At 40.7% G+C, this 25,607-nt stretch overlaps 1 protein-coding gene across 3 annotated transcripts in view; it reads left to right on the forward strand.

Annotated features, from left to right (window-relative positions):
* The first annotated feature begins 2,642 nt into the window (after positions 1-2,642).
* PALS2 (protein associated with LIN7 2, MAGUK p55 family member) overlaps positions 2,643-25,607 on the forward strand; it is a 55,980-nt gene continuing 33,015 nt past the window's right edge. For 2 of the 3 annotated variants that reach the window (XM_056335517.1, XM_056335515.1), the window contains exon 1: positions 2,644-2,807. The gene's annotated coding sequence lies outside the window, so the exon portion shown is untranslated. Of the gene's footprint in view, positions 2,808-25,607 lie in introns of all 3 variants that reach the window. The other variant, XM_056335518.1, reaches the window with a different exon arrangement.

Below are 25,607 nucleotides of genomic sequence, written 5' to 3' on the forward strand. Positions count from 1 at the left end.
ATTGAGCTGTACCATCAGGGTCCTAATGACTAATCTGGGGTGGGGGATTTCTGTTATGAGCGGCATGTGAATGCGAGTAGTCAAAAGCCAAAAGGATATGCTAATTCCTGCCAGAGGGTAAACATCAATTTCTAAACTCTTCTCTAAAACAATGTATCTCTGTTTCTTCCTTGACCCTAATGGGTCAAATGGATTAAGCAGTGGGCAAAAAATGGTGTGCGAGTATTTGGGGGACATTCCCTGAAGGGCTTTAATAGCCAAATAGCAGCTGCAGAGGCCAGAATGGAAGACATTTGAAAGGCTGTGGAGCAGTTGAAGTACTTTGTGTTTAGATATTTCTGTTACGGCCAAAAATGGGCTCTCATGTTTCACAGGTTTGGATTCAAGCTTTGAGCTGAACTGTAATAAGGAACCTCTAAGTTTTGCAGTGAAGTAATTTTCTTTCATTGGCCACACAGGTAAAGTCAGGATATCATGAAAGATGCCAGCATAAATTGCTACAGCCCTTTCTCCTTAACAGAATAATGCTCAGCCTCCTCAAACGCAGGGACTGTAAGGGAAGAAGTCAACAAGATGTGGAGTTGTGAAATACAGGACACAATGACAATTACGAATTTTGTGGCTCTGGTTCAAAAGGTTTTCCATTAGAACGTCACAAAAAATACACGAGGAGCAAAGGAGAGAGAAAGATTTGGAGTTATTTTTCAGGGAGTAAGGATTGTTTTACATCTGGCCGTTTTTCCATTTGTAGCTGCAGGGGTTTGAACACGGAAAGGGTGGCAGGTCATTACTTAGCTTAGAATCCCTCATGACATGTTAAGTTTCCTTTCAGTTTAATAAGGAAAAGATAACTGCTTATGAAGCAAATTACCAAAAATATGTTCAATTTGGACTTCTTTACTGAGAAATCGCAGGAGGGCTGTAAGCGTTTTGGACCCAGGGATGCATAATTCCACATGCCTGTGAAGCTCTCAGCACAGGGTAGCTACTGTAGTTTGAAGAGTTAGTAAAAATAATTCCTAAAGGAATTTTACATGCTGGTTTCCCAAGATGAGGACAGAAGATCTTATTTACTTGATGCATCTTTATTGGTCTGTCTGAGAGAGGTTTTTCATCTGCTGGCTGCTGTTCCACAATTTCTTTAATTATGCCCATCATACATACGCCACTTCTTTTGATATCTTTGGTGGCATAAAAATCAAGTTATTTGTTATCTGGTAGGAAAGCACAGTCTGAACCTGTTAAAATAAAAATTGATACCTAGTAGGTTTTCTGTTCAAACTCTACCCCCACATAGTTCTGGCTTTCCCTTCTCCCCAATGCCTCCCAAAGCAAAAGCCAGTGCAAATTGCAGACGGCTTATTATTGAGGATTACCATATGTCACACCAGGCTATCACGTATTCTTAAAACAGTATAATTAAGTAGATTACAGTCAAACTGTACGCTTGGATTTAAAAATTTCTGGAAAAGTTGGTAACAGAAGGAAAAAGTGAATGAAAACAAGCTGAGGAATGAAGTATTGTTTTGGATATGAACATTTTCTTTCCTGGAGCAAATTTTACCCTTAGATATATGATCCAGCTTTAGTGAGAATTGCATACACGAGACTGACTTAATGTTTGCAACTCAAATTTCAGCAAGTCTGGGAGTATCCAAAGGTGAGAGTCTTCACAGAGTCAACCAGAAGCAAAAAGTAAAAGCTGGTCTATTATCATTGTTCAAAGCAAACAAAATGTTTAAAGCGAACGGTGATCAGAAGTGCGGGAAAATCAGTTTTTCACTGCTGTTTCTGTCTCAGTGGTCTTGGGCGTTATTACTGTCGGGGGAAATTTCCACTCCCCTTCCCCTCTGAAATATTTGACTTATCCTTCGCCAGTGTTTCTCTCGCTCGGTGACCGAAAAGGCAGCGCCAAGCGAAACGCTGGCGCGTCCGCCCCTGGACCGGGACGGGGTCCAAACCTGCCCTGGCAAACACCGACCCCGCGTCCCGCGCGGCGTGCGTGTGCTCCGCGGCGCGAGCGCGGGGACACGGGGCGCCCGCGCCCCACCCGCTGGCTCTGACACGCCGCCGCGCTCGCCGCGGGCACGGTCGCCCTCACACACGCTGGCGTTTACACGAGCACACGCGTGCCCCCTCGCACACCCGCTCCGCCCTGGCACACCCAGGCGCTCTCCCCTTCACCCGCGCAGCCCCACGCGCTAGGTGCGCTCCCACACGGCCGCTGCCAGAGCCTGCTGCGCTCTCACCCGCACAGGCACGCACTCGCACACGCTCGCGGGGGCGGTCCCGCAGGCGGGCAGCGGGGCAGGCAGGCGGCAGGCGGGGGTCAGGCAGCAGAGCAGGCAGCGGGGCGGGCGGGCAGCCGGCAAGAGGCAGGCGGCGGGGCGGGCTGTGGCCAGGCAGCAGATCAGGCAGGAGGGCGGGCAGCGGGCAGCAGGCAGCGGGGCGGGCAGCAGGCAGCAGGCAGCGGGGCGAGGCAGAGGCGCGCGCGCCCCCTCAGGCGCCCAGCCGTTTGCTCCGGGGAGGCGGGGGAGGTGCTCGCGCGCCACCGCCGCGGAGGCCGCGCGCGCGCGCCGGGCGGGCAGGGGGCGGGGGAGGAGGAGCGCGAGCGCGTGTTACAGGCACGCCGGCGGCGCGCGCCGAGGCGGGCGCAGAGCGGCAGCGGCTGCGGAGCCGGCGGGGGAAGCGGCGGCGCTCCTGGCTCGCGCTCTCCGCCAACCGCCAGCTCGCGCGCCCGAGTTCGTAGATGGGGCTGAGCGGCGCCCGCTGAGGAGGGGACGGGGAGCGGGAGCCGGTGCCAGCCGGTGAGTTGCGGTACCGGCGAGGAGGTCGCGTGTGCGGGGGGGAGGGTTCGTCCGCCCGCCGCTGCCTCCCTTGGAGCCGGCGGGGAAATGGTGGTGGGAGGCGGGGTCCCGCAGCCATCCCGGCCGAGCCGCTTGCCCCGAGGCCGGAGCGGGGCGCGCTGCCCGGCGGAGGGAGCCGCGGCGCCCCGTGTGCGTGCGGCGTGAGGGGGGAAGAGCCGCCCGCCCGCCCGCAGGTACCGGTGCCGGGCGGGCCTGCAGGGGAGCGAACATGGCAGCGCCGGAGCCGGGGAAGAGGGATTTTTGCCCCCAGAGCGAGGATTAACCCTCCTCCTCCCGCCTCCGGATGCGTCCCCGGGAGACTCGCTCTTCATCTGCCGCTCCGGATTATCTACCCGCCCACCCTCCTTCCCCCACCCCCTTCCCGGTATTTTCTCTCCTCCTGGAGATTATCAGGATTCCCGCCCCTCCCTCTCCGGGATCCTCCGCCTCCCCCCTCCTCCGCGGGGATTATCTCCCCCCTTCTCTGTCGGATTATCCCCCCCCCCCCGGTTCGCTGTCCCTCCCTCCCCGGTTATGCCCCTCCGCAGCCTCGCCTCTCGGGGATTATCTGCTCGCCCTTTGGGGTGATTCCTCCTCTCTTGATCTCTGCCCCGGCCTTTCCCTGCTTATTTTCCTCCCGAGGAAGTCATCCCTCCCCTTCCGTCTGCTTCGGGCTGGGGAAAGGGGAGAAAATGTGGTCCTAATCGGGTGGGCAGGAGTTTCCAGTAGTGCTATCATCTCCTGGTTCGCTGTACTAGTACTACAGGCAAGTGGATGGAGGTGGTAGGAGGGGCACCAGGGATGCACAAGGCTTGTGGCAAGAGTTCAGCCGCTGGCGTTGTGCTCCGCATGCAGGAAAATTTCTGCACCCTTTCTGCGATGTCACAGATGTTGGTGAAAGAGCCTATCCGGATCGATGCTTTATAAAGACATGCACATGCATGGCTAGGTGGTGGTGGTGGATATCGCACGTTAACCAGAAGCTGTGCTGACGAGAAGCCAACAGCCGCCTAGTTTCGTGGAGGAAGGTGCAACGTACAGTAGTGGCATTACAATGTAAGTGGTAAGGTTCATGGATGACATTGCTGCTGTCCAGGGGTCAGAGCTGGCTTGGATAGCTTGTGTCTTGGCTTTCAAGGCAGTTGGCTTAGCCTGTTGCCCTGTGGTGAGGAGGAAGGAGGCAGGTATCTTTTGCTTAGGTGCTGGTGCTTATGTGGTTCATTACTATCAACGTGCTGGCAGAGGAAAAATTTGTTCCTAAAGCAGAGAGAAAAGGTTTATCCCATGTATTTGGTTCCTGTGTAGGTTAGACAATTCTGTTCTCTTTACTCCTGGTTTTACTGCGCATGGGATCGCTGGAGGAGAGTTGCAGATCTTCTGACCATCTTATAGCACAAGGCCCAGGTTTATATCCATTAAACTTCCCCGATTTGGCTTTGAGAGGAGGAGAGGCTGTGAGAAATTGTAGAGAGGCTGGGCAGCTATAAATAGATGTCAGAGTAGAGGAGGCTTTGAAATCTTAGCATGCTGCTTCTGAACAGATAGTGTCTGTTAAACTGGTTGAGTTGACACTAGCATCATAATGTTTCCTTTTATTTGTGCCAAGGTGGCTGATGTTTAACACTTTGACATGTGACTGGACCGTACAACATCTGTCACAAAATTCTTCTTGAAGATGCCAAAGAGAAAATTCTCGTTTAAATGAAGCGCTGATAATTGGAGTCTAAGTTTGAGCTCATTTTAATGTGATTTTTAAAGGACTCTTCAGAGAAATCTTCAATTTCCTCTTCCCTCCCTTGAAATGTTTGGAATTGATGATCTTGCTCTCCTTATTTTGTTCTTGAAGGATTGCACTATATAGAATACCTGAGATCCATATTGCTGTGAAAAATCTGCAGTACTGAGGCATGGTGTCATAATGCTGGTACCATTGTTAGTTTTTGATTTCCTCACGTTTTCTAGGTGAGACATTTTACTACTCTCTGTTGTTAGGGTTTGGGTTTTTTGGTGTGTGTTTTTTTTTTTTTTTTTTTAATGGAACCTTCAGCATCTAACCAAAAGTGTGTATATTCAGCTTGTTTGAATTCTGGGTGCTTGCATTTGTTTCATATCTTATGGATCATTGCTGTTTCAGCCTGTCTTGTCAAGAACCACTTAATATGAAAATTATTGACAAATATACTGTACCAGCTATGTGGAATGGTGTCTGTTCTGCTGCTATATTAGTGGGCTAACTGTGCGTACTAGAAGTCTCTAAAATGATTGAAAAGCTGTTGCAATGTATGTGCAATTGAATGTTTCTTGAACTACCTTCTTGTTGCTTTTTTTTTTTCATTTGAACAAATAATGGAAGCTAGTAACTTAAACCATGGCTTAATCTTATGTTTTGGGTTTTTTAAAATAAAATAAACATGAGAAAGGAAGTAGTGAAAACATACCTGACTAATATGAAGGAGTTTTAATGAAGGCTAATAGGATGAATCTGCAAGAACCATGATTTAGGACGTTTCATATTCAAAATATAAAATTTTAATCTGATCTTTTTTTATGAATTACTGTGTATGCAAACCTCAGGGAAATAAAAAGGAACAGAAATCTAGGCAGTATAACTTACTAATTTTGGGATTTTTACTTGATGTTTAACCACAGTAAGAGCAGGAAAACCAAATAATTACCAAATAATTTGGCAGGCTTTGTTTTGAGCTGTTAAGGATGTGATCTGATCATTGTTCTCAAACACTCAGCTTCTTCAGTCAGAATCAAGCTCCAGCTTGGTATTGGGTCCCTGTGTTGGGCATTTCTATCTGCAGAAACAAAAGTCAGTGATCTGGGAAAAACTTTATGGTACCGTAATGACAGGCAAAAGACTCTTTAGCATCAGTCTCTTCATACAGTGACTCAGTCCCTGAATCATTCTGTTTTTCTAAAAAAGAACAGTTCTGGCTTTCTGTATGTATTTGTAGAAATTACAGTCTGAATGCAGTTTTATAAAAGTTAAGATGTCCTGCTTTAAAATTACGCTTTCTGCTGTAGTTACAAGTGATTTAAAGTTCTGACTTGATGTGACTGTCCCAGGCTCTTGTGAGTGCCCTTTGATCCTCTGTGCAGGACACTCATCTGTAGATCAGTGAATTTTTTTCTCATGCTGTAGAAAAGAGTGAGGAGTTTCTTTTTACTTAAGAGACAGGTATGCACTTGGAATTGCCATAATGTTTGTGGTAGTATTTCAGGTGTTGCAGTCTCTGTCCAGATGTGGAATTAATTATCCTGTCCTAAGATTTGAAAGGATAAAAAACACACACATTTAAATGCCCTGTTGTGTTCTGTGTTTAAGGTAAAAATGGATAAAAATTGACTTATCCTGGTTTGAGGGAACTGACTGAGGTAGTGATGATGCTGTTAGATGAGGAAACAGTATTTGCTGCAGGAGTACCACAGGATGGACAGATGGGTTCTCAGCACTACCTACAGCTGAACTTGCTTTTTGCTGCGTATTGTTTCTCTCTTTCTTAGTCCCCCCGTGTGTCATCTGTCTGTTCTGCGGCCCCCCCCCCCCTTTTTTTTTTTTGAGTTGGCCTTGAATGAGATGCTTGTGGTTGTTCTTTTGAGGAAAAGAGAGCCAGTAGAGGAGTTGAGCTGTAAGGGAGAAACTCTTGACTTGCAAGCCAAACAAGTTACTGTACCAGTAGGAAGTGCATGATGTAAGTTCTGTAAATTCTTTGCTAAGGCAATTTAGCATGGGATTGGAATGGGTTTGGCCTTGCACGTGTAGGAAAAAAACTGACTTACTAGAAATGTCCTGCAACTGGAGTGGCAGTTCCACTATTGGGATTATTTATGTGGAAATATGAAGTAGAAAATGATGACAGGGGTTAAGAACGAGTCTGTGAGAGGGAAAGTGGATTTACTGTCCTTCACAATAGAAGAAGCTCATAAAGGGTCCTTGGGGAAAAGTGAGTTTAGTTCAGGCTGACATGTGAGGGGCAGACTGAAATACAGATGTGCCGGTCACAAATACTATTATAGGAATGTAATGGTATGTTTTCACTGACAGGAAAGTGTCAATGTGTGACTTTTTATCACAGGATAAATATTAGATGATGATTGTTTTGGAGTGTAAAACTGATTTAAGATTTTATTTGTGTGCTAGCTAGAAGGCAGTACCAAATATCTGGACTAGTAGGTTAGTGGCTAGCTCACTACGATTGTGACTGAAGTCTTTCTAATCTGAGTTCAACACTGTCAGAATAATGTTTCAGATTTTGCGGGGAGGAGTTAAGATAGTTTTGAAGTTAAGGTATTCTCTGATGCCATGGTCATTATAGCCATCTGCAGTTGGATCTCAGGTTGTACTACAGCAAAACTGTTGTCTTTTGCAGTGGAATAAACAAAGCATCATCATGTTAGTGTGCTGTCCTGTGTCTTAAAAATTGCTTTTTTCAGAATAAAGCAATCCTGAATTATTACAGCTGATGTCATTCCTACAAGAATAATGAAGACAAAAAAAAAGAGAAAAAGAGAGGTTGGGAGAGGTGTTCTTCCATCTCAAAACATTTACATTCCTTTTTTGGGTTAATTAGTGTCTTTAAAATGATGTTAAGTGATTTCACAACCTCTGTTACATACTAAAAAAAATAAAATTGAAAGTGGGAGGTTCTCTGCTTTTACCTCATGTTTAATTATTTTCAGGGTCTCTTGGGCTTAAAAAAAGGTGTTGCTTATTGAGAATGCTTCATACTACCAACCATTCTGTGGCTTTTACATGCCAGTTGTTTGAAGAACTTGTTCTAGTGATAGTGTCCCGGTCTCGTGCAAGCATGGTGGAGATTAGCAAGACAGTGAAATTAGATGACATTTCAGGTTTATTGGCAACAAATGTTATTTAAGGCTTGGGTATGAAATTTTAATAGTATTGACTAGTTTTGCATTCTGACAAGCAACTGTTTGAGAGTGGGAACCTTGGAACCTCGTGAAATCCATGCTGAGTGTGGGGCATGTCTGTGATTTCTGCAATTATTTTTTTTTTGGGGGGGGTGGGGAAGGAGGGAGAACACATTCTTTGCATCTGACACAAAACCATTGCTCTTACAGCTTTTGATTACCCAGATCTCAAAGGATCAAATTACTGTGTCAGTTGAATTCACTTTTGCAGTAGTAAGTGGAGACACAACTGTTGATTTCAAATAAGCTTAAGTCTTTACTTTTTAATTCCAAACATTTTGTCAAGATACTGTTGAAGTAATGGAAATGAGGAGGTAAGAAAAGTAGTTTAAATTTTTATTTTAAGATCGTTCATTTAAGCCTCTTTTGCTGAGATAGTGTTGACTGATTCCTATTTCTGTAGTAAGTGAATACTCAGTTGGTTTTAGTTTTCTAATTAACACTTTAAATTTTAAAGATTTTAAATAAATGAAATTTATTTGAAAAAAATAATCACCCACTGGTCAAATGTACATTGATGAAAGGTTAAAGTGATGCCATTTTAAATATCTAATCACAGAATGGAGGAAAGTAGTTTGAAGGTAAATGGGGTAAATAGACTGAGGGTAAAAAGATAGGGTAGAGCTTTTGCTTAAGACTAATAACACAATGTAGGGGAGCACTCAAATCTGTAGGGGAGTGAAAACCGGTAGGGAGTGAAAGAAAAATGTATCAGCTGTTCTGATTTTTTAAAATCATCAAGGAATGTAATAACACAAATATTTGGTTGTATGTTCATTCATTAGTTGCCAATGTTATGTTTGGAGATAGGCATGCAGCTGTCATGAGAGTTTGTATGTAAAACGTCTCAACTTTTTATGTAACATTGATTTTTTTTTTTTTTTTAACAAGTCAGTGGACCTATTGGTAAGTCAGCCTTTATGTATCTTGTTAAAATTCCACCCCATGCCTTTCCTGATCCACTGCTGAAGTTTACAGAAGTCCTTTTGGCAAGATGAAAGTGCTTATACAGCAGAAGTTCTGAAAGTGGGAAGGCAAGCTGCAGTCTACTGAATGAAATAAGGAAAAAGTTTATTTTGCCTTTCCAAGAAATTCTGGCTTATTGTGTTGTGAACTATTGTACTGTAGCAAAGCACAGCATCCCTGGGCAGAAATTGCCTGAATTATGTTGTTTACCATAGTCATACTGCTTTTCACAGCTTCAGTTGCGTTTTTCGGGTCACTAGGAGTGCAGGAGGAGGAGGTGTAATTAACAATCAGAAGTTCAGTTTATGCATTCATTAGTAAAGAACATGCGGGCAGGAGAGATTGTTAAGTGAAACTTAATGTTTATAGAGTGTCTGACTGTAAGGCAGTCATCTGAATGCAAGTCATGCATATTCAGTTGCTCTTCCCAGATCTACTGGTACAGTTTTGCTGCTTACAGTAGATTTGGTAAGTAATAGCAAAATGGGATGAGCGCTGCTTGATTTGGTCGGTTCTGATCAGTGAAGCTCTTTTATATAGACCTGATCTATGCGGTATGTGAGCAACTTCCAGAAGCATGTTTCTTGATGTAACTGCCATTTGTTATGTGTGATCCTCCCTCAGAGGACGTTGCTATATGCGATATTTAAAGCAATGCTCAGGTGAAGCTTACTTGTGGAGTGAAACACTGGTGATATTTGGGCTGGCTCTGATTTCTATTTCATTTTTTCATAGCTTTCTGCAGGGCGGCCCGCTGGCTGCATAGATGAAATTTAACCTTGGCATGAACCTGTTGTGTGAGAGGAGTCGCCCATCGTTAGCTCTGTGATAACCTCATAGGTGTCTTTAGCTCAAGACTGATAAAGCGGACAGGCTACATTTGGAGCCACTGTTCTTTGGAAAGCAAGATAAACTGATAACCAGCGTTACTGGGTTTTAAACAGCGTTTCTGTAACATTAGCTGGTCGCGTAGGGGTCGTGATGGTGCTTGGGTTGCTCTGATGGTTGGGAAGAACCCTCGTCCTGCTGCCGCTGCCTGCAGGGATCGTGGCCATTTCATGTTCCCGGGGCTAGAGGGGAGAAATGTTTGGGCAGTTTGGATAGTCCATCCAGGCAACGGATAGACTAAGGGAAGCGTTAGGAGAGCACAGAGGAGCTGGCAGGTGAATTGTCTCTTCAGTTTGACACGTAATTAGGTAGGAAAAAATCTGTCCGTGTCGTCGTCTCCCTAGCTCCCAAGATGTAGGTCTTGGGGATCAAGACATTGTTAGAAGAGTAACTGGTGAGGAGGGTAAGAGGCTTTGGGTGTTGTGAAAAGGTGTAGGAGGGTGGGGGCTATTTTGTTAATTTCAAGTTCCGAGTGTCGAGGCCGAAAGCGGGAAGCCGGGCCCCTGCGGTGGCTCGGAACCGTGGCTCGAACGCCCCCTCTAGTGGTCACGCTGCGGCATTGCGCTGGGGAGGGCTCCGCGGGGCCGAGGTGCCGCTCTGCCCCGGTGCCCGTACGGGTGCCTGCCGGCTCAACCGTGCGCCGCGATAAATAAGCTGGTGCCGCTTAACAAGTAAGGAACTAAAGACATTTAAAAACCCCCACAAACCGTTGTAGCCAAAACTTGATACGTTTAGAGATCATGGTTTAGTAACTGGATCAAAAAAGGAATCTCCCGGCCAGTGTATTCCTTGGGGAAGTCGCTGCAGTCCGTTTGCTGGCACTTTTTGTGCTGGAAGCGTACAAGTGAACTGCTGAATGGAATTTATTAGCTATGAATTGAAGTGTGTGCATTTAACTACCAGATCTTGGCAAACAGCTCTGCAAACAACACAGGCAAACTAACCAACAGCAAAATGAAATGCGTAGTTGTTACCAAGTTTACCGTGCAGTTCTCGGTCTTAGGTCAGGTTCCACGCTGTTACAGTTCAGGACAGCTGTGAGCAGCAACAGTAAAACTGTTTAACAGGGGCCTTCAGGAGAAAGTCCTTCATTGGTACTAATGTATAGGAAATGGAAAAGAGAAAGTTGGACTGTTCAGCACCTGGACTCCTAATAAAGTGGAAAGTCTCAAGATGTATTGTAAATAATTTGAAATTTCCAAGAAAACTGAGTATTTCATACCTCACTCCAAACTTCTGCTATTGTTTTGCTTTATTTCTTTTTAACTGTTCAAAACTTGAGCTTCTGGCTCCTAGTAAAGTTCTTTTTTGTAGACAAGACATAAGGTTAGGCCTATTTTGACCAAAATTATTTTGAGACAGTTTTGTATCACATTGAGACTGTCAGCATGTTGCTGTTAGGTCTTGCTATTAACTGGAGATGTTGAATTAAGACACTTTTATGTGGACTATTGAGTTAGAGCTCGTAAGAATACAGTTCTATTTTTTTAAGGTAATCTTATTTGTAAGGTACTGACAAAAACCTATATAGAGAAATTTCCAGTGAAACCAGTAGGAATTTTTTCTTTAGAGTTACAAGAATTAGTCTAATTACAAATTTAGCCAGAAGTGCTTTTGCAAGAAGTTCCAAAACACTGCTACTTAGCTTAGAATGTACAGGCACTATATGGAAAAGTGGAACTGTAAGTCAGTTCATGCTTGATGTCTGGTGTTCCACAGTCTTACCAGTTACACATATGTTTGCTACCACCTACAAAGACCATTACACAGAATGTGTACTTTTGTATACAAAATTCTTTTCTCAGTATTCATGCCATTCTGAAGCTTTTACACGTTTCAAATTAAAAAAAATAATTAAAAAATCCCATGGCCCACCCCACCCCAGGCATAAGTGATTTTACTTTACAAATATAATTACTGTACTTCCAGAAGGTAATCTCTCTGGACAGCCATAGACTAGTTTGAATTAGATTACTCTGTTTTTTCCTCCAGGGTGAGTTAGTACATTGAGTTTTATTTCTCTGTAATTACTTCAAAATTTAGATTACTTTTAATGCTTACTATTCTTCCTTATTACTAGACTGGGATAGCTAAGAATACTTGCATTCTAAAGGTTAACATTAACTTTTTTTTACCTGTAATTTTATATTCTCCAGCTAGATATCTGCTCTACTCCTCACTTAGTCTCAGTTGTAGAGTTTCTTAGTTTGGAAATACTGGAAATACTCACTTAATAAGCAGAGGGTAAGCACACTGAATCTTTCAGTTGTGACATTTAAGTAAGTCTAGTTAAAGCGATGTTTTTGTTAAATCTGTATTTCCAGAATTCTGTGTGTGCAAACTTTTCATGTAATTTGGCAGTAAGCTGCGTGAAGAAAACAAGTTACTACATTTTACCTCTATTACGAAACCTTGGGACAGAAAGCCAGTCAGTATGAAATAAACTGAGGAGCAGAGTTAGTCTTGGGAGGTACTACAGTCAAAAAGTTATTTTTCCCATTTTTCTTTATGAACTTCAGCGGGAAGGGCAATCCTCTGGATAGTTGATTGTGAGCCACAGTGGTACAGTAATTCCAAAATGCAAATGCTTTTATATAAATGGCCTGTTTCTATTTGGAATTTAAGAAGTAGCATCAAGCATTAGATCAGAGAAAGCTACGAAGATGAATTCGTAAGTGAACCTCATTCTTTGAGAATATAGTGCTGCTTGAAATAGGCAGGAAGAAATCTTTGGTGTTTTAAGGTCTCAGGACGTGAGTTCCTGTTTGTGTTGAATCCAAGACTAGCCAGGATATCTGTAGAGGCAGTTCATTTCAATTCTGTAGTTGGCATCTGCTAGCACAGTGCAGGAGTGTTATACAGTAATGCAAGATTTGTTTGTTAAATGCATTAATGGGTAAAACTTGTTACTTGCATTGTCAGTGAAGTCCTACAACCTATCTACGTAACGCTTGAGTCCATTACAGACCTTGAAAGTATTTGGCTGCTCTTTACTACATTGTTTTTAAATAGTGAGAACTGTCATTGGATCAGACTGAAGGTCCATCTGACTGACTCCTTTCTCCAATATGCAGTGGAACTTGTCAAACTGTTCAGAATCTATCAGGAGCTCCTGTTAACATTATCTCTGAGCAGAATACCAAGAAAACAGAAAACATGAATGTCTCTTGATGAGAATCAGTTGGGACCAAAAAATTTAGTGTCTGGATAGCTAGCCTTACATTCAGCTTCCAGAAGGTGGTAAAGCAGCGTATCATAATTCCGAAGTGCCTAGACATCATTAGCCAGAAACCGGTAGAGAATTTCATTGTGCTAATCTGCAACAGTGGCAGGATCCAAAACTTAATGTGTTGTTCACGACTAAAATAACATCTTATGTAATTTTCCCTGGGCCTGCACATTAACAGCTTCCAAAAAGATCTGATTGCTTTGCAGAGGGTATTGAAAACGAAGACTGCAGAATGGCTGATAATGCTGGACGTGTAAGACTGAAGGTCTCCAGAGTGTCCATCCCCTTGTAGACAACAAAGATAACACATTTGCCACCCTTTCTCTTTTTCTGTTTTTCTACAAGTCATTAGGGAGCCAGTATAAATGCAAGGAGTGATCTAAAATACCAGGCACAGGTGGTAAGCAGCCGTGGTTATGGCTATGTATAAGAAAAAGATTCCTACTCTCTAATATTGCACAGAAGAAAGACTCTGCATCAGGACCTTTCTCCTCTTTGATGTGATCTTGCTCTTTGTTGAGATATTACCCACTTGAACTGAATGGGGTTGTTGTCAGTAATGAGTTGGAGCTGGCACTCAATCCATTAAATGCTCTTTTAAAAAAATTGTTTTTGTTTGTATGTGTGCGTGTGACTGTATACATACGTACATAAAAAGAGAGCATTTTTATATTTTATATGTATTTGATAAGAGTGTATGTGTGTATAAATACAGAGATACTTATATATGTATCTTAAAAAACAGAACACTTGTCTGTAAAGAAAAAGCCCAGTATCCTTAAACTGTCTAGGAAAGTATAAAACCAAAGTTAAGCATACATGCTGTTTTCTCCAGGTAGTCTCCCAGAATCCAGCTAATGTTTAACTTGAAGAATTTTTGAACCAAATAACGTTTGTGGGTTGTTTATGTAATTCATCTTGTGTGCTTTTACTGTTCAAGATGTTTCCGTTTCAAAACTAGTCTGAACTTCTTCATGGACTAGTATTCATATATAAATAGCTACTGTGCACTGAAGATCAGTTTGATTAAATGTGAGAAACTTCTCCTTGGACTGGATTTACTCTTTAGTTTCTTTAAATAATTGACATGGATTTTCTCTGAAGCGTTTGATAACTGAGATGTGATACGTGTATCATTGTAGCCTGCTGTGAGGATTGAGCCAGTACTAGTTCTTGTTTTGGTAATAAAGCTGGTGGTAGCTTTGCAGCAAATTAATGGTTACCCATATTTGTAATTTAGGAAGCATGTCAGACAGACCAGGATACCCACAGATTGTTCTTTGGTTGGCCATTGCTTTGTGCTGCCTAATGATGTGTCCAGATGGAACAGCAGAAATAGATGTTCGGCCTCCAAGCTGCAGCCTGTATACCTGTTGACATATTTACCTGCTCTCCAGAAATCTGACTGCTGCTGTGTGACGTGCTCCTTCTGATCCCATCTGCCACACAGGCACTCAGCATAAGGTGGACCTAGTCTTCGCCAAGGTCTTGGTGTGGCTTTAAAGGTTCTTCTGCCCTCACTGTGGGGTTTTAATAAACTGGGAAAAGATACAGCGTGATGGGCCTAAACAAAGAACATTTTAATAGTTTGAATTTTGGGTTCGTTGGTCATAGAGTCCTTTGAACTTACACATCTGTGCTGATAACAGGTGGTCACCTGAAGCTAAAGGAAAGACTTCTAGATTAGCAATAGAAATAGTCTTTCAAATCAGACTGACAATATGGTCATAATCATCCCATGATTATGTCATAATAAATCCCATGCTTGGAAACAGAACTTCAACCTATCTGTGGAAATGCAGAAGGAAACATGTAAGGAAACAGTGATCTGTTTTAGATTGCTGTGATTAAAAAAGAATTCTTCCTAAGGTTCCTCTTCACATTGCTCTATATCCAGAATTGGGAACAAACTGTAGCAGCTGGCTCATCTTTCCCTCAATTTGGTCATTCTACAAGTAGCTAGCAGTTTGTTATATTCAGAATCACTTGGAAAACACTTCCAAGTTTGCTGTAATACCCAATTACTTTTAAGCTTCTTGATTCAGTCTCTGATGCAAGTAAGAAGGATGGAGTCAGGGCTTCTAGACCATGTTGTGTTAACAGTGAACAGGAGATGTATTTTGTTCTGTCAAATCAGCTTGATATGAGATTGTAGAATTCAAGCAATGATTGCCATAGAGAGTAGAGACTCATGCTAAAGAAATAGTTTCTGCTACCTGTTGGAAATGTATGACAAAGACACAGATGTAAAGAGTTCTTTCCCCTTTGCCTTTCAGTATTTCATCTTTTAACACCTGCTGGTAAAAGTCAAGGTTCTTGTGTTTTACCCTTTCATCAGTCAGTTGAAGACACAGTAAAGAAGCAGTGCCCCAGTATATTTTTTTTTAAATGTCTAAAACAGTATTTTTTTCAAGGTGACTTTCTTAATACCTTTGAACAAGAAGAGCATGCACTGGCAAACCCCTAATTTAGAATAAATGGAACGTAGAAGTTCTCAGGCTTGACATAAGTTGGGAAGTGTATAAAAGTAAGAGCAGTTCCGTTACCAAGAACTTGATCTAAGCTTTTGAGGTGCGCTTTCTTCTTGGGATAAGAGATTCTGATAGTGGTAGGTAAAACAGATAATTGGATATTTTTTTGTTTTGGTTTGGTTTTGGTAGTTTAGTAATAATGCAACAGCAGAGTTCAGGAAAAAATGACTAACTTTTCTTAATCCCAAACTGCACCAGTACGGTAGTAGGTGTTTGTCTAACTATTGGTACATCTTGCTCAGAGAAGTGGTGACAGTATACCTAACTTCTATTCTCAAAAACAGCTATAGTTTGATCTTCTGATGTCTTGAAAGTGAGGCTTGACTCAACTTGTCTCTTCTCTTGCTTGAGAAATAGAACCTTTGGAAGAAAATTGGGATCAAGTGCAGCATGCATATACTTACTTGTGTAGAAATAGGAGAAGAAAAAAAAGTAAAATTTACCAGCTGTACACTGAATATTGTCCGTTCAAGTGATGTCCAAAAATACTCTTGTGCATCTGAAGATGTTGAATGCATCATAAACCTCAGCTAATATTATCTAGAATTACTATACTTGGTTATCTGTGACCAAAATTAGAATCCTGCTGCAGCTTTTATTATGTAGTTTTTAGAGTTCATTGGCAGCTTCTGACTGAGTTAACAAGAACAAGAAAGGAAAAAGAAATGAAGAGTCATCAGTACTCTAGATTCTGGCCAACTTTTAAAATAGAATTTAAACATGTTAGGAAGATCTCTAAATTTCTATAGCACAGATTTTTTTTAATCAAACTACTCATCCTTGTAATGCAGCTAAGCTGCCATTTTGAACGTTAGTCTCTACTCTTTTTTTTTTAAGCATTTGGTATACTTAGGAAACAGGAGGAATACTTCCTTGAACAGAAATAGGCGGTGAATGGAAGGATAGGGAAAAAATATTGAGTATATATGAGTATGAATAACCTTTGTGAACCAAGCGGGTTAATCAAGAGTTATATACTATGTGACATTTCACAGTTTGTACTTAAGGAAATATATGCAAATACCTCCTGTCAGCCTCCTTTGAGGCGATCTGAGCGTATAAACCTCCGAATGAGTCTTTCATTCAAGTAGGTCACTTCCTTCCTTCCTTTTCGCTCTTTCTCTCTGGCTTAATTCCCCAAAACAACTTCAACAGATGACTTAACTTTGAAGTCCCCGGGACGACTTACCTGCTTGCAACTGAACATACACTTAAATCATTTCAGTAATACTTCAGCAAATCCCACTTCTCTGTAATGCTGTCTAATGAACTGTTCTAAAGGCAGTAGGCTGAAAAAGGAGCACAGTGAGTGGCAAGTTGAACCTACTCAGCTTTTGGAACCTCCCTCTATTTCCCATCAAGGAAGGAACTGGAAGAATAGGGTCATCTTCCATGTAGAAGTGCCAGGCTGTACACATGAAGATGACAGGACAAGTGTGGTTCCTGGGCCATCAGACTGAACATGCTGTAACCTGTTTAACATTCTTTCTTTGTCCTTCTGAGCCACTCCTTTTGCTGTATCTAGTTTTTCTAACTTCATCATGATGTATTGCCTACTTTCCAGCCATTTTTTTTTGCCTTTATTCAATACATATCCAAATAATTAGCTTTTAAATAGCTGTTCTGGGCTTCTGGACCTCAAACAAAATTTTAGTCTTGTTTCTGTGTTGGAGAAGTGACCAGCTTTTCTGTGTATCGTAGGGCTTAAATTTTGGTTAAATATTGTTAAACACTGATGTTGGGGTGTGTGTGCATGCATGTGTGTTATGATGGCTGGTATAATTTCAAAGTGTACAAAACAGATGACTGCGAAAAACCCATGAAAGTTAATCAGACACTAAGATGATGAATTTCTGCATCTTAGTGGTGATTAAACTCATTAAAATGTATTTTCTGCCCCTCTCAAAATTATAATCCAACAAAAAACTTGAAAGGATTAAAATCAGCTAGTTCTGACACCTTGTACAAATATGCCTCTATAAAAAGTGCTGTGTCTGTAAGTTTGTTTGAGGTACTCTTATTGTAATGTCTGTCTTTCATGCAATCTATTTCCCCTCCTTAAAAATCGTAGGACACTGTGTGTTGCATTGGCTTTGCTGTTTGCACTGTAGATTCAAGTAAAAATTTTTAGGGAGAGCAAGAATGTCTCAGATGCAGTTGCAGTGGTATTTCTGTGTTTTGAATTTATGGCAGAGTCTTGCAGCTCTACATAACCGGCAAATTTGTGTGCGCTGTGCACTTCTCGTCAGTCTTTGCGTTGTTTTTTTTGTATCTATCATACAGAAAACCCTATATCCACCTCTTCTTAGAAAGCCCCATAACTGAAGAGCAAGACTGGCAGAATTACTTTGCCGATTTGTTTATTTTATTGAGTCTTGAACTTGAGATGTCTCTTGATTTAAAGTATCAGGAAGACTGTCTGACATATGTGCCCATACAACACTGTATGAACGTTCCTTTCTCACGACAAGATGCCTGTTTAGGTTCAGGTGTCTGTCTAGAACAAGAACTGTCTGCTGAGTGATGAACCTGGCTAAAGAAGAATTAGGAAAACTGACAGACAGTGCTTTCTCTCTAGGTCTTTGGTGACAATCCTTTAGTGGAAGGGTTCTACGGTTTCCTGCTGTTCGTCAGTATTGTCTTCAGAATGAATAAAAATATAGGAGTTACATGGAGCCAGAGTATGGGTTTACAGGTAATGTCAAAGCAAGAAAAGCATACCAGGCACAGGAGACCAGGAAATTACAAAGCTCCTTGGTGTACTCAAACTTGTTCAATGTGTTAACAATTCATTTATTAAGCACAGGAAAACCACAGTTTTGAACACATGTGAAATTTATGTAATTGCGTTGTGAATTTCAAGTAAATAGATTCTATACTTTAAAAAATTATCATTAGACTATTTAATTCTCTACTTTCAGTCATAATTTAATCCTATGTTGAGCCAACATGATGCAGGCTTGATTATATTTTTTTCCTTCATAGCCCTTGATGTCTGTTGTTCTGGAAGGATCATGGTTCCTAACCTGGCATTTCTGATTGTACGTGGGAGGGATTTAATTAGGCTATTTTTAGAGTTATCTCCACTTCTGTTCTGTTGGTGGCATTAGTAAGTAATTCTGACCGCTGATACCCTAGTAACTGAGTCTCGAAACTTGTGCAAATCTGAGAGGTTCCCTCATCAAAAAGCAGTGAGGTTCTTGGTTCAGCCAGGTACTGCTTGTACTAACATCTTCCTCTCTTCTCTCCTCCCATGCCTTTCTCTGAGACATCTCAGCAGTGGGGGAAAGAATAGAAAAAAAGGACTTAGGTCAAACCCAAGAGAGTGTGGCTTTTGTTGTTTCACCATAAACGGGATTGAAGAGAGTTAGCATATGTATGAACTGCTTTCAAGAAATTGCAGTTTGCAGTCTAGAAAGAAATTATGTTAAAATTTCTTTAATTTTTTCCCCTTTGTAGACTTTCTCATTTTTCAGATGCACTCAAAAAGCCAAGTTCCATCTTGGCCTCATTTTTACAAGAAAACAGATTATAGAAGAGGTCATGAACTAAAGTAAAAGTTGTGGTTTTAAACATATCTGCTTTCAGACATTACAGCAATTTACCTGTCTCAGAAAATGATGAAAAATATAAAATATTTTGATAGACTTGATAGACTCTATTCTTTGACTTAATTTTTGCAGTGGTGTGAACTGTCCAAGAAAAGTTCAGCTGCCTCTACGTTTGCCAGAATTTCTTTCGAAAAAAAAGAAAATAATTGAACTGCAGATGTGCAGAACTTGACTTGTGCAGCAGTAATTGAGGGAGCGATTTGTGTAATGTTGGTGACTGGAAGTATGTACTTGAATAGTTACTGCGATCAAAGAAGAGAAATAAACAAGTGAGATGACTGCGTTCCCCTACAGTTATTAGGCTTTGTGTGCTTTCATATCAACTGGTGTGGGCTTGGTACAATAGCAGCAGGTTGTATCTGGGCATATAGCATGTTTATAACTTCCCACTTAATCTTTAGCTCTGTCAGTAAGCTGTACTTCATTTCAGGGCATTCTTTGGACACTGGGAGTGAAGCCATCAGTACTTGTTGGAAGCAGGATTTTTGTTCCTATACAAAGCTGGTCATTAAATTTCTGAGCATGAACTATATTCCCCTTTTTTTTTCTGCAGCCTTTCCACTACTCTGAAGTTTCAGTTATGCTCTTGAGTTTCTGTCATCTAGTATCCCACTTCCCAAAGGAAGAATTGAATGGAAAGATGTTTAAAACGTAGTGTGTAATTCAAAAACTTGTAACTATTTGGTCATAGGTTATTCACCGCAAGCCTTTACTTAAAAGTTCTCTGGTTTTCTTCAGTTAGGGTGATAGAGTAAATGACTGAAAACTCAGAAGTTCTTAGGCAAAACTTAATGAAACCAAACCTGGTATTATAAGGAAACAGAGTAGAAAATTTCAGACTTGTCCGTATGCATCACAGGTACAAGTGCAAAATACTGTTTTGAAGATACCCTTTGCATTTTCTGTTCCTGTGTCCACATTACAAACCACAAAGTCTTGTCATTCCTGTTCACAGCAGGGAGTTGGAAACTGACATGGAAGTGAAGGCGGTGAACAAAGTGAATGTCTGAAGTAGAAATTTCCTTAAAAAGGTGTAGTTCTTAATGCAAGCTGTCCCAAGGCTAGAAATAACCTTTTCCCCTGTTATTGTGCCCAGATATTCTTAAATTGAAATTACATTTCCCACTTTTAATTAAGCATTTGTGATCCTAAATAAATCCTGACTGCATATTGGGGGAAGTAGTCTGGGAGGTGAAACATATGACTTAAGTGCAGTGTGGCTTACTCCATGGAGTTTTTAATTTCCCTTCAAAATCTGACTGTCAAGGTGATCTTTTTATTCCTTTTCCAAGGTTCTTGAACATACCACTTAAAGGACTAAAGGAAAGTAACAGTTGAGGATATTGGATAGGTGATTGCGTAAATCTTGACTATGTTAAATTAAAAGTTTAGAATAGAGTCTTTTACTAGGGCAGTGACTGAGATTAATTTTGGATACTCTTGCCAGTCAAGGAAGTATTTAGCATGCCATCATGTTTTGCCATCTCTGTATTAAAGTCAAAGGTTTTATGTGGTACTTTTTGCCATTTAAAAACATCAGCGATGTTGTTCTGCAAACACTTTTGGAAAAGCCATTTTCTATCCACTGTGTCATTACTAATATTCCAAGTGTGTTTTGGTGAATTTTCATTGTAGGTAAGGCTTTATCTTGTGTCCTTAGAATAAACAAGAACTGTGTCATATGACAAGGGTAGTAAAGAAAACATTTTTTTTTTTTCTGCTGCAAGTCATCCTGAACCATAGCAATTTAGCAACTTGCTTTTACAGCTTCCTGATGTTTGTTTGGACAGAGACGGGGAGTGCTTGCGTGAGATAATTTAGTTTAGTGGAAGTGGGAACATTAGAGTTTAGGCATGAACTTCAAATGAAACTTCTGGAAAACGTACCAGGTGATCCTGTAAAATTGAAAACTGAGGTCCTGGGCCAGAGATAATTTCATTTAAATTTTGTATTTTTTGCAGCTTTATTCCTGTCTTAAATTTTCCACTTGCAAGTTGCAATGCAGAGGAAGACTTTCAGTGAAATTAAGTAGACTCTGAATTAACTGAAAACTTCCCTAAGGAAGTTTTGCATGGTGGGTGTTTTTCCTTCTAGAAAAATGGAGTAGCTATAATAATCAAATATATTTTCTATTTTAAATTAAAGTAACTTTAATTTTTGATTAAAAAATGTGTTGAGATAGTTAAGTCTTTTCTAAAGTGCTTTAATTTATTTTGCACTCTAAAAAGCTGCCTTGCGTTTCTGTTTTCTGCATATGAATTTATTGAGCAATTTTCAAATGCTTGTGCAGCATCCATAATAGAACCTCAAATAAAAATATTTTTATGTCTGCATTGATGCAGATCTAATTTAAATACTCCAGTGTTTTAGGTTGGAAGGGATAATTCAACAAACACTTCACAATAACCGAAGTCTGAAACACAGCATGCGTGAAATGTTAATATATGGATGTGATGTATTAAAAGGGCATAGGTGTAGCTTTTGAAGTGGCTGCACCATAATGGGGCAATCAGATTTTGAAAGTGCTGTGTTTGGACGCTTTCATTTAAAAAAGCATTCTGCTGCTGTTATAAGACTTGAGAATGTGTTAATACAGCCTTACTTAAATAGATATCAAAACTCTTCATCATAAAATTCTTAACTGTTAGATTCCTTAGTGTCTCCTACACTTAAAGCTGTAGAAGGACGTAGTGTTAAAAACAGCAAAAGCATCTGGATGAAAGGTGGTTTCTGGTGAAATTAATTGTCTAAGTATCTTTTCTGAAGCAAAAAAGGATCAAAACCAAAGTGCCAAAAACTGATTTGAAGCCCAGAGTAATAGCAGTAGGGCAAAATATACATGTAGTCTTTTGCACTTAAGGAAGAGGACACTTTGTTCAGCTACAACTTTAAGGTTTGGAGGAGACAGAGGTTCAGAATGATCTTTTATATTCTTTCGTGACAAACCAGTAGATTGAGCTGACAGTATGATGTAACTGTGAGAAAGTCAAGGTAGATCTCATGATCTATCTGTATTAGTAGAAAGGGAAGTATTAATGATTTTGCACAACGCACTCATGAGACTCTTGTCTGATATAATTAGCACAATTCTGACTGTCCATATTGAAAAAAAGGTGCAGACTAGAAGAGGTACAGGGAAATTATGCCAGGCTTGCTTCTTTCCCAGTCAATATAGGAAAGGAGAAAATGCCCTCTGTAGGGCAGAAAATTGCCCTCTTTAGGTTAGAAGGATGAAACCCAAGGTATTGTTTGCTAGATACAAAAAAAATTGGGTTGAGAACAGGGATCAGAAAGAATTGTTTAAGCTAAATTTCATATTAACCAAGACTGAGGAAACACACAGGTATCTGAAATGTGTTTTTTTAAAAATTATTTCCTACTGGTAATCTGTTGAGTGATCAGGTGCTTTCAGATGGAAGGATGCAAGCACCCCTGCAAACTCCAGTTGAACCAACAAGATCTCTAGCGATCAGATTCATTGTGGGTCTCTGGAGATGCAGTCTTGTTACTTTGCTATACAGTAGAGTATCCAATTTTGTGTATTAAAAGGACCTTGCCTTGTTTACAGATGTGCCCATACCACATTACACAATAGCTCTTTAGGTGTTGTGAGCCATGACATTTACACCAACAAAAGAGTACCTTACAATCCTTCTGAGTTTTAGCTTCTTTGAAAAGATACCTTTATAGTGTGACTAGATGAGAGTGCAAATGGTTGAAGAAACATGTTCCCAGCAGAACTTGAACCTCCCATTTTGTTGCTGCTGGGGTGTCTGTTCTTAGGAGTGGGGCACAACATACAACTTGAAGTTTCACAGCTTACCTTTATTCACTATGACACTGTTGATTGGAGGCTAGTAATAAGATGCAAGCACGTAATAAAATGGAATCTTCATTTCTCTTCGGAAGGGTATTCACTGTTTTCTCTTCAGGTCTAAATTTAGTATTTGTGTGAGGAAGGGATCTGATTTAGGAAGTTCTCTTAATTGATTTCCAGTTGGCCTTAGGACAAAGTTATCAATGGGATAAAACTGTATAGATGGTTCTGCATGACTTCACCTCAACTTTTCCACCAATAAAAGTGGTAGGATAAACTGAATTATTTTTTTGTTACCCATAACTTACTCCTGTGGGTATATAACTGTGATCTTTACTTATGTTGTTAGTATTTTGTCAGTCAGTTGCTCTGTCTTCAGGCTCTGTCACCCTGCAACAGATAAATAATTTTGCATCCTCTGACAGAAATACAGATACAAAGCTTTGGTTCATTTGGGAGGGTACACACTGGAGCTGAAAAATTAAGATACAGAGAAAGGCATACTTCAAAAGCTGTACTTTGTTGCATCTGTTATGCTGGCATTTGGACTTCATAAATACTGTCATTAATTGCCTGTGTGGCTGCAGAGAATATATGTGTTTTCATCCAGCTGTTTCTTGTATAATACCAGGGAGGATGACTGATGTGATCCAGTATGTTCAGCCTGTTGTATAAGTTGAGTGGAGTGCAGGATGCGTCTGAAACTTTCTGAATTTGTACTGAAACTTGGGGTACAAAGTAGTATCTTAGACTGCATATCCACTGAATGCGTTTTGCCTTCATGTAAAAACCAGTTTTAAAATATCCTGTAGTACCTGAAGCATTAACGCAGTTGAGGAACTAAGGGAGTCCGGTCTTTGTTCACCAAAATTGAAATTTCTGCTGGGGCATATGCTAATATTCATTTAAAGTGCAGTAAGTACAGTAGTCTTTGTGTGACATCAAGACATGTTTTTCTAACATCTGTAGCTGAAAAGTAAGAATATCACAATAAATAAATAAATAAATCCAGCCTTTTAAGAAAGCTTTGAGTTGACTTGCTTTTGCACACTTCAGTTTGTGCTGTGTGGTGGTTGAAGCTTTTGCATTAAATTCCTTGCATATTTTATTTCAAACACAACTGCTGTTGGTAATTTGAGGCATAATACTGTTAAATTTCTCTCCTCTTGGAACACTGAGTTTTTTTTCCTGCAATGGAAACTTTTACGTGTACAGCCCTAAATGTCTAGGCTATAGGTAGAGGCTTCCAAAAATACAGCATATTTCCTTTTCTTTCCACTGACCTCCCTTGCCTCCTGTGGATTACTTGAATACTTTTTAATAATTTCTTCAATGTCTGGAATATTTGGTCTTCAGATGCGTGCAACTTGGCAGTTGCAGAGAAATGCTTATGTTTTGAAGTTTTCTGAGATCTTCTCAAAGACTATTTCTTCAAATGGCAACATATGAACATTTGTAATAGCAAGAGGAAAAGTAGTGGTTTCCTTTAAGCTGTGCCTTATCATAACTGGGGAAATGGGACTGATTTCAAAATTTGGCTCCTTAGTACTGCCTTTTAGGAAGACTAATGCAAATACTCAGCTAGAACAAAAGCTTCATATGTTTAGGGCAATGTGTAAAGTTTTCAGAAACTGTGGAAGTAAATTTATTTTGTTGGCAGCTGGCAGTAGTAACGTTCAGATTTAGTGTAGTTATTAAGTTCCTGATGAACAGTATTTAGAAATGCTGTAAAACAGCATATTAGTGATTTAGTATCAGTTCATAAAGTAGTTATTTGGAGGCATAGGTCTGATTTTTTTTTTCCTTTTTTTAAAATGATGTGCAAATTTTTAAGTCCAGCTCAAAACGAACACTGATGGCATAGCTTTTCCAGTGCTGCCTGAGTTGCCCTGCAGAAGTGCAGGCATCCATAACTGAGCTGTTGGTGTTGATGGGTTTATACTGTGGCCTTTTGTATTACAGAAAGAGTGATCTGTCTTTCAGTATAGTATCAATATGAATTTCCAGTTTTTATTTAAAGGTAGTATTTACATGGTGTGAAAAAGTATATAGCGAAATTCAAGAAGAGTAATAGTAGTGAGCAGAGCTTTCCATCTGAATGAAGGATGCCAAGAAATAATTACAGAATCACAGAACCATTGAGTCTGGAAGGGGTTTCTTCAGATCATCTTGGCCCAACCCACCTGCTCGAACAGGATCAACTGGAGCAGGTTGTTCAGGACTGTGTCCATGGGGTTTTGAATACCTCCAGGGATGGAGACTCCACAAATTCTGTGGGTAATTGTTCCAGTGAGGATGAGACACAGATGACATAAATGGAATCAAGAGAAGTTCAGGCTGCAGGTAAAGAAAACCTTTTTCATCATTAGGAAGCAGTAGAAGCAGTTGCCAAGAGAAGCTGTGTAGTCTCCATCCAGGGAGGAGAGCTTTCAGCGCTTTACTGGGTACGGTCCTGAGCACCGTGGTGTGCTGTCATAGCTGTGCCTTCTCAGAACAGGAGGTTGGATTAGAGACCTCGTGGGGACCCTTCCCTCTTAAGTTAGGCTTTCATAACTTGATTCAGTTATTTTCCTGAATGTACCCCTGGGAGGAAAATGTCTACTTTTTAGTAATTGTGTTTTAAACCATTACTCTCAAACAGTTGTATATGTTGTGATTCACTAAGAAACGCTACTTTTTTTAGTGGCGTATGAAAGTGTTTAAGCAGAGAAACAGGAATGTGAATGCTCTTTTAAAATAATTGCATCTCCTGAACTTTTCAGAAGTCATCTTAAGCCC

This window comes from Falco biarmicus, chromosome 4 (genome assembly GCF_023638135.1).
Source record: "Falco biarmicus isolate bFalBia1 chromosome 4, bFalBia1.pri, whole genome shotgun sequence".
NCBI classification, from domain to species: domain Eukaryota; kingdom Metazoa; phylum Chordata; class Aves; order Falconiformes; family Falconidae; genus Falco; species Falco biarmicus.